Source organism: Lactuca saligna, chromosome 5 (genome assembly GCF_052625555.1).
Source record: "Lactuca saligna cultivar CGN05327 chromosome 5, ASM5262555v1, whole genome shotgun sequence".
Lineage (NCBI taxonomy): Eukaryota > Viridiplantae > Streptophyta > Magnoliopsida > Asterales > Asteraceae > Lactuca > Lactuca saligna.
Window position 1 is genome coordinate 172954073 of NC_136421.1, and position 15031 is coordinate 172969103.

Sequence of the window (15031 nt, forward strand, 5' to 3'; positions counted from 1 at the left end):
ACAGTGTAATATTTTATTAGAATATTTCACGTATTTTTTTTTAAAAAAATGATAATTTTTTTTTTATTTTTTTAAGTAATTAAAGTTCCGAAAATAATAAATAACTTTTTTTTTTGAAAATTTTCTTTTATTTTGCATTTTAAAATTATTTTTAGATTTGGTATCATGATCTCACAAAATTAGCATGGTCACAAATTAACCTGAACATATATATATATATATATATATATATATATATATATATATATATATATATATATATATATATATATATATAAGTCTGTTTAAATGAAAAAATTATTAGTTTGAGAATGATAAAAAAACAAATCTAGATTTTTAAGTATTATAAATTTAAATATTTATTAGAAAAACGTACTTTATATTTATTAAAAATGATTATGTTTTTATTTTTTTATAAGATATCATTATTTCACACACCGATACACACACTCTCTCTTTCTTTCCTTTTTTTTTCTATCTTATCTTAAAATATATTTGGATGACCACCGACCACCATCGGAACCACTGTAACACCAACGCCTCTTTACGCTATCCAGATCTGCTTAATGTGAAGGACTATGCGACCAAATTGTCGTTCACAGCCACAAGCAATAGTGGAACTGGTAATCATGCTTCTCCAACCCTTCCTCTACCTCCTCCAATAATTCTCCATGAGCCACGTTTTCTTCAAGCTAAAAAATATGAAGTCACTCAAGCCCTACTGGCAAATAAACATCAAGATGGAAAGTTTGTATGTACACATGTTCTGAAAATGAAATCGCACATTAACAGAATGGGGATGTTGGGTGTCATTTTCCCAAGGGAGTTGGCCATTGACTTGGTTCTAGTTTCGCTTCCTGAAACATTTAGTCAGATTACTATATGAGGGATCATGACGTGACCCTAATTGATCTAACATATATGTTGATTACTACTAAAGTAGAAATTCTTAAAAGAACAAATCAAGCAAATGTGTTTGAAGGATCTATCTTCCCAATTTCTATGGACATTGATAATGGCAACATTGTTAGTCCAGAAAAGGTTTCTCTTCCCAATGGAAAGGGATCGGCTAAGGTCAAACTGTTTGACCATATGGTAAAGAAAAAGGCTGATTCTGAGATAATCTCATGTGCTATTCCTGAAAGGTTCATTTGTTTCTATTGCCAATTGAAGGGGCGTAGGATGCGAAGTTGCTTAGATTACCTAAAAGAACGTAGAGATGGTAAAGTCAAGTAGTGTGACTCTACTTCAGGTACATCCACTATCTAATTCTATTGTTAAGTTCCTATTCATATATTCTTAATACATGATGTGATAATTACATTTTGATGTTTTGGAGGATCTAAGAGAAAGAAGGAATTATAAGGAGAGTGAGCTGAATCTGATCGTGAGAGATGGATATCGATCGCATGGTTCGATGGTCAGATTTTAGAAGCTACTCTTAGGAGTTGTGATAAATTAACAGATTGCTTAGGAAATATCTATAAACATAGCTTTCATACATTTGCGTTGTAAGGACAAAATTTTCTGCTTATTATCAATAAAGTGAATTTTTGATTTATTTACTTTATATTTCCTAGCAACGACATTTATGAAAATTGGTGGTTATATTTTTTTTATTAGCAATGTTAAAGTGGATTTGATTCTTAATTATGTCGCTTGTGGAAATGTCATAACTAACTAAGTGAAAAGGAATTCTCATCACCTAAATTTCAATTGGATAGAAACTTGTATTCATATAATTTAAATTGTGTAATTTATGAGAATTTGTATCTTTGGAAGATTAAGACTAATTCCTTGATCACATGTTTATGTGAGTCAAGTGAAGGACTACAGGATCTAGTACACATTGATGTGGACAATTTAGATCCACTACAAAGAACGTTAAGTCTATTCGTCATGATTTACTGATGGTTCAGTAAATATGATTGTGTTTATAAGATTAAACATAATTCTAGAACCTTGAAAAGTTTTCAAAGAGTAGTAGAACGAATATTAAAAATCTGTTAAGCAGAAAGATAAAAGTTTCTCCAATATGAAAAAAGAGGAGAGTACTTTAGCATCATGTTTTATGATCATCTTAATGGTTATGGAACCATAACACAAATTGATCCTCGTAGAATGTCTTAGTATAATTTTTTGACTAAGAAGAGGAGTCAAAATTTGTTTAAATGGTTTAATCGAGAGATGAGTCATACTTCGTTTCCAAATCAAGTTTTAGAGTCATGCTCTAGTAACTTCAAATCGTATCTTGAAGCTTATTTCAAACTAAGTAGGTTTATAACACCTCATGAAATGTGGAGTAGTAATGTTTTCTTACTCTAGCACATTTGGAATTGGTAGTTGTAAAGTTTTGGTTAAAACAATAGATGAACTAAGACCAATTTCATGAGATGTTTCTTGAGAAGAATCCACACAAACTTTTGAATATTTGTTTTTTCTTGTCGAGGAATGTTCCTTAACAGAAAAACTTATATGTCAAGAAGTCAGTGGGAGTCTTATTAATCTTGAAGAGTTTCAAGAGTCAATCGAAAATAACCTTTTAGTTATCACTAGCACACGACCTGCTTGTTTTTGTGAACCTTCCAATTGAGTTGGTAATGCTTATAAGTTCTATGGTTCTCATTTGACTGTAAAGGGAATAGAACGTTGGTCAGTGATAGTACATTGATCAATATGAGTGAGATGTTTGAAAACTTAGAAGCATTGGTTGGCCCTTATGCTACCAGATGGCAAAAAATTAAGAATAAGCAAAGTTCAGTCCATAAAAGGAAAATAAAATTTGATTTTGGTTTGTCCTCAACCTTATCATATGATTATAGGTTGGAATTGATAAATTCACATGGATAGGAACACATGCACCTTAAAATCGGGGTGGAAAAAGGTTTTGCTCTAGTTCATGAAAATGATTATGAGGAAACACTTTTTCTAGTAAGATTTTAAATCTGATAAGTATCATTATGGTTAGCAGTTGTGATAATTGCATTATCAAATTCCTATATTATTACGACATCCCTTTTCATAGTTCGAATTGTGAGAGATGACAAGAAATAGTTTGGACGTTTACATGGAATTGATAAATTCACATGGATAGGAACACATGCACCATAAAATCGGGGTGGAAAAAGGTTTTGCTCTAGTTCATGAAAATGATTATGAGTAAACACTTTTTCTAGTAAGATTTTAAATTTGATAAGTATCATTATGGTTAGCAGTTGTGATAATTGCATTATCAAATTCCTATATTATTACGACATCCCTTTTCATAGTTTGAATTATGAGAGATGACAAGAAATAGTTTGGACGTTCATGACATATTGCTATAAGTTATGAAAAGGTTTAAACACACACATATGCTATCTAATGAAGGTGTATGAGCTTGAGAAGTTTGCCTAAAGACTTATAGAAGTATCACGTATTAGAAATCCGAACTTCAGTAAAAAAAGTCAAAAAGTATTGATTTCTAGAAGTCCAATTGATTTCTGGGTACATGTCTATTGGGAGCATAATTATTATGCTAACTATTGCAAGTTGACAATACTAGTTGTAGGAAACAAAGATTTCAAATTTGCAAATTGCAAAGTTTAGGAATTATTTCTCTACAAAAGGATTTAGGGAAGAAGGCACTCATACTTCATTTCAAATCTAAAAGTTTAGATTGAAGAATTTTGATAGAACTTAGTCTTGTCATATATGAATATCGTGTTGAAATGTTTCAACATAAGAAATTTCATATATGGAAATATTATAGCTAGAGACTGAACAAATGTCAAGTCTTTCTATAAGACATTATGTATCGAATCCCATATGCTTCAGAGATAGGATTGATTACATATGCTATAATATTCACTTGTTCTGATTTTCTAAAGGCCTAGGGCATTAAGAGGGAAAAGGACTAGAATTTGGTATGACTAAAGCTATTAAACAATTGTTGATATGTGCATGTCTAGCCCTATATTTAGTATGTATTTATATCATTTATTAGTTAATTAATTGCATATTATGGAAAAAAGGTAATTAATTATGTTTGAATTATATTTTTAATACAAAAGAAGTGCTCGGGAGCAAAAGGAAGTAGGAGTGGCTATCGGGAACCTTTGGAATGAGCAAAGGAAGAAAAATGCCAAAAACACAAAGGACTCGACGAGTAGGGACGTCTACTCGACGAATTCCCAAGAAGATTCGCGAAGCGGGAGAGTCTTTGATTTGCCATACACGGGACTTTAATGAGGGACTCGACGAGTCGGATCGAATCTATAAAAGAAACCCTCCAGATCGATAGACGGGACTACTAAGAACCCTAGGAGGAGGAGCTGCGATTCAGAGTGAAAAAAGACATCTGGAAGAGTGAAGATTCAACCCAATTCAAGCTTTGAAGGATAACTAAGGCATACTTTGATTTCTTTTAACTCTATCTAATACTTAAACCATGTTTATGTTATTGAATTTCATTTTTGAGTTTTCTACTGTCTTAATTATGAGCTAAACTTGCTAGCTTTTGTTTGGGTAACACAATTTTGAGACTATGGTTTGATTAATGGTAGGATTAACTTTTAATTGGTGATTTTGTTGAATTAAGCTTGTTAAAGATCCTTATGCATTAACCATAACTATTTTCTGTTAATAGGAAGACAATTAGGCTGCATGAACATCTCTTAATTGTTTACCTCATGTGATTTATGTGAACACTTTATTATATGCCTAGGATTAGTGAATATGAAACTAGGATTAATTAAAGAATGGGTAAGTTAATGTGTGAGCTTGTTTGATAAACCAACAACAAAAGGCCAATTGAATTGACCAGTTTGATTAACCATTACAAGTCTTATTAAACCCGAATAAATGACCTAGAGAGTTAATTAATTTAGACAACTGTCCACTGCTTGAATTAGTTTATTTTCTTAGGATTAGAATAGCGAATGTGAATCTAATCACTTGAATCGGTAGCCAATAAAAGTTTAATCCATTGCACTATTACCATTAAATCAACCATATGATCAATTGTGTCGAACCTGAACAGAAGTCCCTTTAGATATTGAATTTAGTTGATCTTTTCTTGCTTAGTTGTTAGTTAGTTATTTAGTTTAATTAGTAAGTTTCTAGTCTTGTAAAACTAGAGAAAACCCCTCTTTTATTATTTGCTATTTTGCTTTTAGATAATTTTAGTAATTAGTTTAATTGTTGTTCCCTGAGTTTGATACCCTGCTTACTGGATCTATACCACCAATTGACAGGTCCACTGCCTTTTGTGTGATTAATTTATAATTTAGGAGTAGGAATAAAACTAGTTGGGTCCACACACATCAAGTTTTTGGCGCCGTTGCCAAGGAACGGTTCTAAATTTAAATTGATTACTATTGTTATCGATCCTTTGTGTGAGATTTATGATGCACAAAGTTACAGCTTTTAGTAGATTTAGGATTATAATTTAATTTCAGTTTTTAGCTTTTTAGAAAGTTTGTTTAAAATTTTTACTGTATTTGCAAGGAACTCGCCGAGTCCCTACGATCAGACTCGACGAGTCCATCGCTAAATAACTATTTCGTTTTTAGTTTTTTTTTATTCCTTTTACGCATTTTTCTTGTTTTGTTTGCAGGTATTACATGACCATAGGATCCAACACCCCTGGTTCCTCTATTTGAAGACCTAGAAGCCCCTTTAAGGAAAAAAAAGGTAAGGAGGTTGAAAGTTCTAATACATTGACGAATTCACCCTTCAAGAGCTTGAAAACGGTTTTTGGGAAGAAAAAGAGCAAGAAGGCAGGAGAGACCAACAGTCAAAAGAGCAAGGAAAGCAAGTTAGAGAATATTGAAGATAATCCAAAAAAGGCCAAATTCGAATACGACTCCGAATCCAAAACTGAGGAAGAAAGTGACTTTGAAGGCAAACTAGCTAATCCCATGGCTAACATCGATGAAGTTACCATGGGGGAATGGAAGAAGAGAATTCGTGACGATACCGGCCCAGGACTTGTGCAACCCGCAATTCCTGCAACTTCCACCTTTGAGCTTAAAGGTCATATACTTGCTCAACTAAAGGAGATTCCCTTTTATGGAAAAGATCACAAAGATGCTTATAAACACTTGGCTGAGGTCAATGATGTAGCTGATTATTTTAATGTTCCAAATGTGCCTCACGAGACGTAACTGCTTCGTATGCTTTTGGTTACATTCAAAGGTGTTGTAAAGGATTGGCTCAAATCATTACCTCCTGGATCTATCACTACATGGGCTAAAATGAAGGAAGAGTTCATTGATCAATTTTGCCCCCCTTCAAAGATAGCCAAATTAAAGAAAGCCATTGCCAACTTTGAACAACAAGCTGGGGAATCCTTATACTAGGCATGGGAGAGATATAAGGGCTTACTAAGGAACTGCCCACATCACGATCTTAATAGTCATCAAGAAGTATCTATCTTTTATGATAGGGTAAACGTGACTACAAGGCAGCTTCTTGACTCGCAAGGACTGCTCACAAAGAAGCCACCCCTAGTGATCAAGGAATTAATAGAGGAATTCTCTAAACACTCTAGAGAATATCATAACCCACGAAATGAAGTAAGTAGGGGGTGGTGAACACTGGTAATGATAGCATGGTGGAAATGATGGCTAAAATGGAGAGTTTAGATGGGAGGATGACTAAGACGGATCAAACAATCCATGCTATTCGGGTTGGATGTGAGAATTGTAACGGACCTCATCTTACTAAAGATTGTGATTTGGATGAGAATGGAAACAAGAAAGCCCAAGTATTTTATTCTAGTGGCCATAGATTTGATGATAATTGGCAGAAACTGAAGAAGGAGTGGCTCTCGTATGACGAGTACAAAAAGGAAAAGGAGGAGAAATACAAGCAAAAAGAACGGGGTTTCTATCAAAAGGAGGAGTCGGTTATGGAAAGGAGAGCTGATTTGGAAGAGATGTTCACAAGGTTTGTAGCTGCATCCAAAAAGAGGCACAATGATATCGACATTGAATTGAAGGAGCAACGAGTGATGCTTAAAGATCATCAAGCTATGATGAGAGATCAACAAAATTTGCTTACGAATCAGCAAGCCTCCATTCATAACATTGAGAAACAGATAGGTCAGCGTGCGCAACAAATCAATCAAAGAACACTCGGTGAACTTCCTAGCAATACCGGAAAAAATCCAAAAATTGCGCATCTAAATGTGATAACCACTAATTCTGACAAAATTTTCACTCCTCTGACTGCTATTCAGAAGAAACCCAATAAGGAGAAAATAGAAGAGACAGATGAATGCAATTCGAGCAAACACAACTCGACTCGCCGAGTCGGCATCATGGACTTGATGAGTCTGAGGCCTGATGAGAAAAATCGTTCTCTTTTGAAACCTTACAAGCCACTTTTTCCATTTCCAATCCGAGCCATACCATCTGAGCAGATTCAACGGCATAGAAGATTTATGGAGCAAGTGAAGACCCTCCAAGTGAACATTCAATTTGTTGAAACGATACTTCAAACACCTAAATATGCAACTTTGCTTAAAAACCTCTTCACTACTAGACAAAATATGGAAGAAGTTGTTGAAGTATTTCTGAATGAACTGCCAGGAAAGTGGGGTGGTCCGGGAAGCATCTCCATACCTTGTCAATTTGGGAACATAATGTATACACATGCATTGACCGATTCGGGTGCAAGTATTAATCTAATGCCATATCCTTTCCTCAAGAAGCTAAATTTGCCGGAGCAAAAGCCGATTCGTATGAAGATCTATCTAGCCGATAAGACAATAATACACCCAAAAGGAGTGTGCGAAGATCTTCTCATCAAAGCTGATAAATTTGTGTTTCCCGTAGACTTTGTAATACTTGACATGGAAGAAGACCCTAAAGTTCCAATCATTCTTAGGAGGCCATTTTCGAATACCGCTTGTTCAATAGTCGATGTGTTCGAGTCTACACTAACACTTAGGGTAGGAAACGATTCAGTGGTGTCTAAAGTGGAAGAAGAGAAAAAGAATGAAGAGGTGAAAAAAGGAGAAGTTTCCTTAGTGGATTTGGATGATGAAGTGTTATAAAGAGAGCTTGCGCTTTTACAAGAGGAACATCCGAACAACTTTCTATTACCTTCTAAAAGAAATTTCGATGCTAGAGAAGATTTGAAGGAGATAGAAAGGTTGCTAGAGGAAGCTGATTCAAAAGAAACAACAAAAATTGTGGACGCCTCACCGACTTGCCGAGTAGCATCGACTGACTCCAGGAGTCCAATAAAGAAACTTGAAAATCATGAAGATATTGTCTTGTTGCTTACAAGTTCCCTTTCTGGCTTTGACGTGCATAGTTCTCTTGATCCTTTGGAAAGTCCATTAGAAGAGGCTGAAATTATTGAAAATTTTAACTTCCAACATGCACAATTGGCTTACCTTGACACGATGAGGGAAGAAGAAGCAATTCAACTTGACAAGAGGATAAGTTTGGGAGAAAATGAGAATTCAAGGGCTTGGAACAATAAATTGAATAACTCATCCATTGAGTCACTCATGGTTAATGGAGAGATCGAGTCAAATACACTCAAAAGAACCAAGCCTCAAGCCCAAGTTTCTACTAAATGTGAAGTCCTTACATTTGAACCACCGGATTCTTTAGAAGGTGATGAAAGTAAGGAAGACTCCTTCATATCAAGTGATGATGAAGTGGCGATTGTATGGGAAATCAAGATTGACAAAGAAGGAGTACAAAAGATGGGTCCAAAGAATGTGGTGAAGAGGAAGAAGGTTGAGAAACGGATCAGTTATGCTATAGAAGAAGATGGTACGAGGAAAAAGAAAGAAGAATTGTGTCAAGCATATAAAAGAAAGATACATGCTTATAAGACGAAGTTTAAACAACCAAATATTAAGCGTGAATTCCTGATGAAGGACAACGAAGAAATGTAGAGCGGGAAGGAGTCCAACTAACGACTCCTCAAAACGAAGCGCTTAATGAGAGACAACCTTTTCTTAGAGTTTTATTTCTTTTAACTTTTCTTTTTCTTTTTCATTTTTAGGATTTATCTATTTTCATCTTCTTAATTGTTCAAAATGATTACTTGAGGGCAAGCATGGTCTGAGTGTGGGGTAGGTTGGATATATTTTTAAGCAGGAATAAAAATTATATAAAATTTATAGAAATATATATCAAAAGTTCAAAACTAACGAGTGACTCGACGATTAAGGTAACTTACTCGACGAGTTGTCTCAAAATCCTGCATCGCAAAATCGCGACCATACTCGCCAAGTCGGACCCTGACTCGACGACTAGGTTTATTTTTACTGAAAAAAATTTATATATATAAAATCAGGGCTTTTTACCCTAATTGGTAACCATTCCACACTCATCCATCCGACACTCGACGTATGCCTCCTTTCTCCATCTCTTTCTCTCTATTTCTCTATCAAGCAAGAAAGGTACTCAATTTCTTCTTTATTTATGTAAAAGCTTTGATTTTTAGTAGATTGGAAGTGTTAATTGGTAAGAAAACCCGTTTTTGAAGTTTTAGAATTTCTAGGGTTTCGATTTTGACCCAATTAGGATATTAGGGGTGAAATTTCTTATACTACTATGCTCTAAATACATCCCTAGAAAAACTCTTGCAGTAAATTTTGATTTTTATGGATGAAATTTGACAGACTCGTCTACAGACTCGCGCAGTTCGTACGACTCGTCGAGTCGGTCTACGGACTCGGCGAGTCATGTCTGATGCAATTCAGTGTTTATTGTCTAATTATTATGTTCGTTTTATGGTTGTTTGTGTTACTCATTTATGCAGGAACATGTTTTCACGGGGTCAGAGCTCAAGAGGAAGCCAAGGGGGATTTCCTTGGTTGAATTTTCTATCAATCGAGTCCAAATCTACGATGACGAAGTGGAAGAAGAAGCTTGCAGAAATCCGGAAAAAGGAATTTTGTGTCCCCAATGCGATTGATTGGGAATGGCTGGGGAGAGTTCGTTACGAAGAGGAGTTGGCTCATTATTTAGTCAAGACATTTGTTCATAATGGGGAGTCCATCATGTGTGATGGGTGGAGTCGTATCTTTCGTATCCAAGAGCCAGTCTATCAAGAGTTGTGCTTGCAATTTTTCTCCATAATACATTTCCGGGGTGGGGACGATTATTATAACCCCGAGAATATTACTTTTTGTCTTGGGGTGAGGTTCGTCATTGTTCCATGGTGGAATTAGCTTGGAGGTTGGGGATTTATGACCTACAATTGATCTACACTAATGCATTTCGTACTTTCTTAGAGAATTGCCACAAAGTGTTCCCGGATGGTGTCACATGCACAAGTTGGTGGTACACTATTGCCAACAAAGTCTACATTCCTAAATCGGCTCAAGAAGGGAGCATATGATCACCTACTCATCGCCTTATTCACCGCCTTATTTTAAACACCATTAATCAAAGAAAAGATGATGATAAGGTTTCTAACCTTGATGTGTTTTATCTTTGGAGTATCATTACACCTAACACCTTTTGCAACATTCCATGGTGCGTGGCTTCATATTTAGCTGAAGGGGCGGTCAAGGACCACAAGACTTCTGAAATTAATGGTGGCATGTTTGTGACACATTTATCCCACTCTTATGGGTTGATGACTAGTGGCGCTTGGAACTTAATGACAGTGGTTTCGACCCATCCCTTTAATCCTATTCTTTTTCGAAGGGATAGAGTTATTGAGGATTATGGAGGGGGACATTATTCTATTCCCAATGATGATGCTGTGATAGGACCCGAGGAGCCAGGTAGGAGAGTTAGGTAAAGACGCGGGCAAGAACCTCCCGATCCACCGGTTATTCCGGTGGAGGATGAAATACCCCTAGAATGGTTTAGTGTTGAAGGAAGACAATATCAAGACGATTTGGGAAGGGGCGTGAATTTTGCCAATCGGTCCTTTATCCAAATGTTCAATCATTTCAACATCCAAGATGTGGATGGGGGCCAATATCCTTATATACCAACTTGGGAGGAGAGGATGAACGCAAGGCAAGGAGGAGCCGGTGGGAGCGGGGCAATACATGATGATGATGAGGAGGAGGAAGATGAAGATTGATTTGTTTTTATTTGTGTTTTTGTGTTGAACAATTTGTTTTGTTTTTCTTTCTTTATTTGTTTGTTGGAACTTCTAGTTATTAGGATTTTAATTTCTCATGGTTTGTTTAGTGTCTTTACAGAATTTGGAAAGTGGTTTTCCTACAAAGGGTCTCGAGAGTAATAGGATTTTCGAGGCTAGGCGGAAGCAAAAGTGAAGTTCAAGTATCAAGTCCGGTCATGAGGAGCGATCAATTGAGTCTAATTACTAAAGACAAATATTAGATTTTATATAATTCTGAAGTGGTTAGAATTTATCAAAAGACTCGGATTAGAAAACAGTTTTTTTTCAACCAATGATTGACTCGCCGAGTGCATCTACTGACTCGACGAGTCCAAGAGTAAAAACACGAATTCTGCACTTTCACAACTCAACTCAGCGAATCCGACTACTGACCCGTTGAGTGTCTACGAATTTTACATGTTAACTTCAGGATTGACGAAAATATTCCTACAATAAGCGTTTTTATCAAGAAGATTCATTTATGGAGATTTCCGAATGTTTTTCCTGTATTTTTGGAGCTGTTGCCACACAAGACTTGACTCGCTGAGTGCATCTACTGAATCGATGAGGCCAAGAGTAAAAACACGAATTCTGCACTTTCACGACTCAACTCAGCGAGTCTGACTACTGACCCGTCGAGTGTCTACGAATTTTACATGTTAATTTCAGGATTGACGAAAATATTCCTACAATAAGTGTTTTTATCTAGAAGATTCATTTATGGAGATTTCTGAAAGTTTTTCCCGTATTTTTGGAGCTGTTGCCACACAAGACTTGACACCCAAGGCATGGATGAGCTGTTTCCATGTCAAAAGTCAATTGAAGATGAAACTTTAAAAAGAAGAAGGCCAACCTCGCAACTACCATCATAGAGGACTTTGTTCCAATTTCCTCTTTGTTTTATTGTTCTTTATCAAGCATAATATGCAATGGGGACATTGCTTAAATTAAGTGTGGGGTAGGGGGTTGGTTACATTAGTTAAAGTTTTAGTTAAATTTTGAAATTTTGAAAATTTTGCATTAAAATTGCTAGGATCTTAATCTAGAAAATTTTGGTAAAGCAATTAGGAATCATGCTTGTATTGTGTTTGATGATTGCATGAAGACCCAAATGTTTAGTTGAGCCTATATACGTTATAATGCATTTGTGGCCTCCTTTATTCTAGTGAAATCATGGGACAAAAACACAACCTCGCTTAGTTTGAGGGATGCAATATGTTTAGCATCGTGTACCAGAAATGTATCCAGGAAAATTATTATCTTTAACCAATAAGGGTTGAAGTTGAGTGCCCCTGCTTAAGCATGTAGGATGTGAGTGAAAAAGTGAGTTGCATGAAAAAGAGAGAGAGAGAGAATTACATTAAAAAGTTGTTAGAATTTTTGGAGCTATCAAGATTAAAGTATGAAGATTGAAGATCAAAATTCTATAGAAAAAAGTGAAGATACCAAAAATCAAAGAAGATGGTGAATTCAAAGAAATCAAGATAAAATTATCAGAGAAGCGAAGAATTCCAAAGAGCTCCATAGTGGTATCGAAAAAAGTTGTATTTTTTTATAGATTATGTATGCTTCGGATGCTCTACCAAAAATACATTGAGGTTAGGAGGTTTTCTGTGGATGCATTCAGAGAGATGCATAAATTGAGCATTGTTCGAAAGAAGTGGGCGAGTGTTTATGAGGATGGTGAGTATTTAGAAATGGGGGGTTCCTTATGTAACGCCCGTAGATCCGGGCTAGTCACATTAGAGACGATAAGCATCAAAAATGACTTTTTGATGGAAGATTATTTAGAAGGATTAATCTTAACCAAGTTGTATTATATGTCACAAGGTTTCCCTGCATATGAAGAACGCCAAAATCCGAGTTATAATGAAGAAGTTATGACCTGTCGAAGTTTTGCGAAAGAACCAGCACGACACAGCACAATGTAAATAGTGAATTTATGTTAGAGCGATATTTGGCCTCAACGATCTAAATAAAAGTCGTAGAATACGTTACGCCGAGAGCGTGCATAAAAAGAACGTCTAAATCTGACTTCGGATGAGGAAGTTATGATTTTTTGAAGTTTCAGCATTAACAGTATGTAGCCCGAAACTCTAGATTGAGTTCGAGTGATATTTAGCCAAAACTTTCTAAATGAGAATTGAAGATCTCATTAATAGTATTCCAACGACAAAAAGACAAGCAAAAAAGGAGTTCAGATGAAGGAGTTATGAATTTCGAACGGAGTTTTCCTGTCCCGGCCTACTAAAAATAATATATAAGTAATATAATTATAATATATTAAAAATAAATTCAAAATTAGCCAATGGAGTCTAAACGAGAGTTGTAGAGCATAATCTCACCTTCACGTCGATATAAAGAACATCGAAAACGGAGTTCGTATGCGAACGTTATTAATTTCTAAAGTTCGGGGCGCGAAGCCTAAAGCTGTGTCAGAGACCACGATGTGGCAAGCAGTGCCACGACGTGGCAAGCAGTGCCACGATGTGGCAGGTCTTCTGACACCTCCGGGAGTCCCCCAGATGCAACTTGAGATGACGCATGCAGTGATAACCAAGCCCACGATGTGGCAAGGGCCAGTTTTGCCCTATAAATAGATTTGAAGGGCCAGCCGAGTTTGGTTGCTCATTCTCTCATCTCTCTCCCATATTACATCAATTTACATGCAAAGAAGTACCCCCCAAAGCCCCGGTATCAACCCCGAGACCCGAAGCAAGTCCCGAAGCCCGAAGATCCCGAGAAGAAAAGAGTTTCCGAGCCGAAGCTCTGCCCACGAGAAACTAGGTGTGTGAAGTGATCTTGGTTTCACCGAAGAATACTACTTCTACAAGTCGTAGTGCTGTTCGATCATGTTCTGATCAAGTGAGTGTGTGGTTACTTTCTTCTAACGCATAAATACGAAGTACTTTATACAAAATACGTGTTATGTGTATATTTTGTTGTTATATGTGTGAATGTATATTCACTTTCTTCTACCGCATAAATCTGAAGTATTTGCTATGAAGTACGTGCTAGGTGTTTATACATTGTTTGTTTACTTGAGATAAATGTTGAAATAATGTTTTATACATGTTTTAAAAGATTTAAATTGTATATGTGTTTGCATCTACAAATAGGTTGGTTAGAACATGGGTAGATGAAATAGTTGATGTGAGACGAAATAATATGTATTTTTGAACTCAATGTGTTCATTAGGTATTTTTGAACTCTATTTGTTCACTTGGTGTTTGAACTCAATGTGTTCATTAGGTATTTTTGAACTCTATGTGTTCACTTAGTGTTTGAACTCAATGTGTTCATTAGGTATTTTTGAACTCTATGTGTTCACTTAGTGTTTGAACTCAATGTGTTCATTAGGTATTTTTGAACTCTTTGTGTTCACTTGGTGTTTGAACTCAATTTGTTCATTAGGTATTTTTGAACTCTATGTGTTCACTTGGTATTTTTGGACTCATTGTGTTCATTAGGTATTTTTGAACTCTATGTGTTCACTTGGTGTTTGAACTTAATGTGTTCATTAGGTATTTCCGAACTCTGTGTGTTCACTTGGTATTTTTGGACTAAATGTGTTCATTAAGTATTTTTGAACTAGATGTGTTCACTTGGTGTTGTTGAACTGAGTGTGTTCACTAAGTGTTTTAGAACTAAGTATTCATCAGATGTTTTGAATTAATTGTTCACTAGGAGTGTTAGAACTAGGTGTTTGTTAAGTATGTTGAACTAAGTGTTTACTAGTCGTAATTTGTGGACCTTGGTAGTGGTGGAATTTGTGTCAATTCCTTAGGTCAATCCTTAGGAATAAATGGATAAAGGATAGTTGATTCTTAGGGTAAATCCTTAAGAAATAAAGGAGATGTAAATCACTAGAGTAAATGAATGTATGTTCTATTTATGCTTATGTGTCTGTATCGGAACATAACATCCCAAGGTTTCA

At 35.7% G+C, this 15031-nt stretch overlaps 1 non-coding gene across 1 annotated transcript; it reads right to left on the reverse strand.

The window, feature by feature from the left end:
* Positions 1-6284: 6284 nt before the first annotated feature.
* On the reverse strand, positions 6285-6391 carry LOC144999068 (small nucleolar RNA R71). The gene has a single exon (XR_013660593.1). It is a non-coding gene; the product is annotated as a small nucleolar RNA R71 (small nucleolar RNA).
* Positions 6392-15031: the final 8640 nt, after the last annotated feature.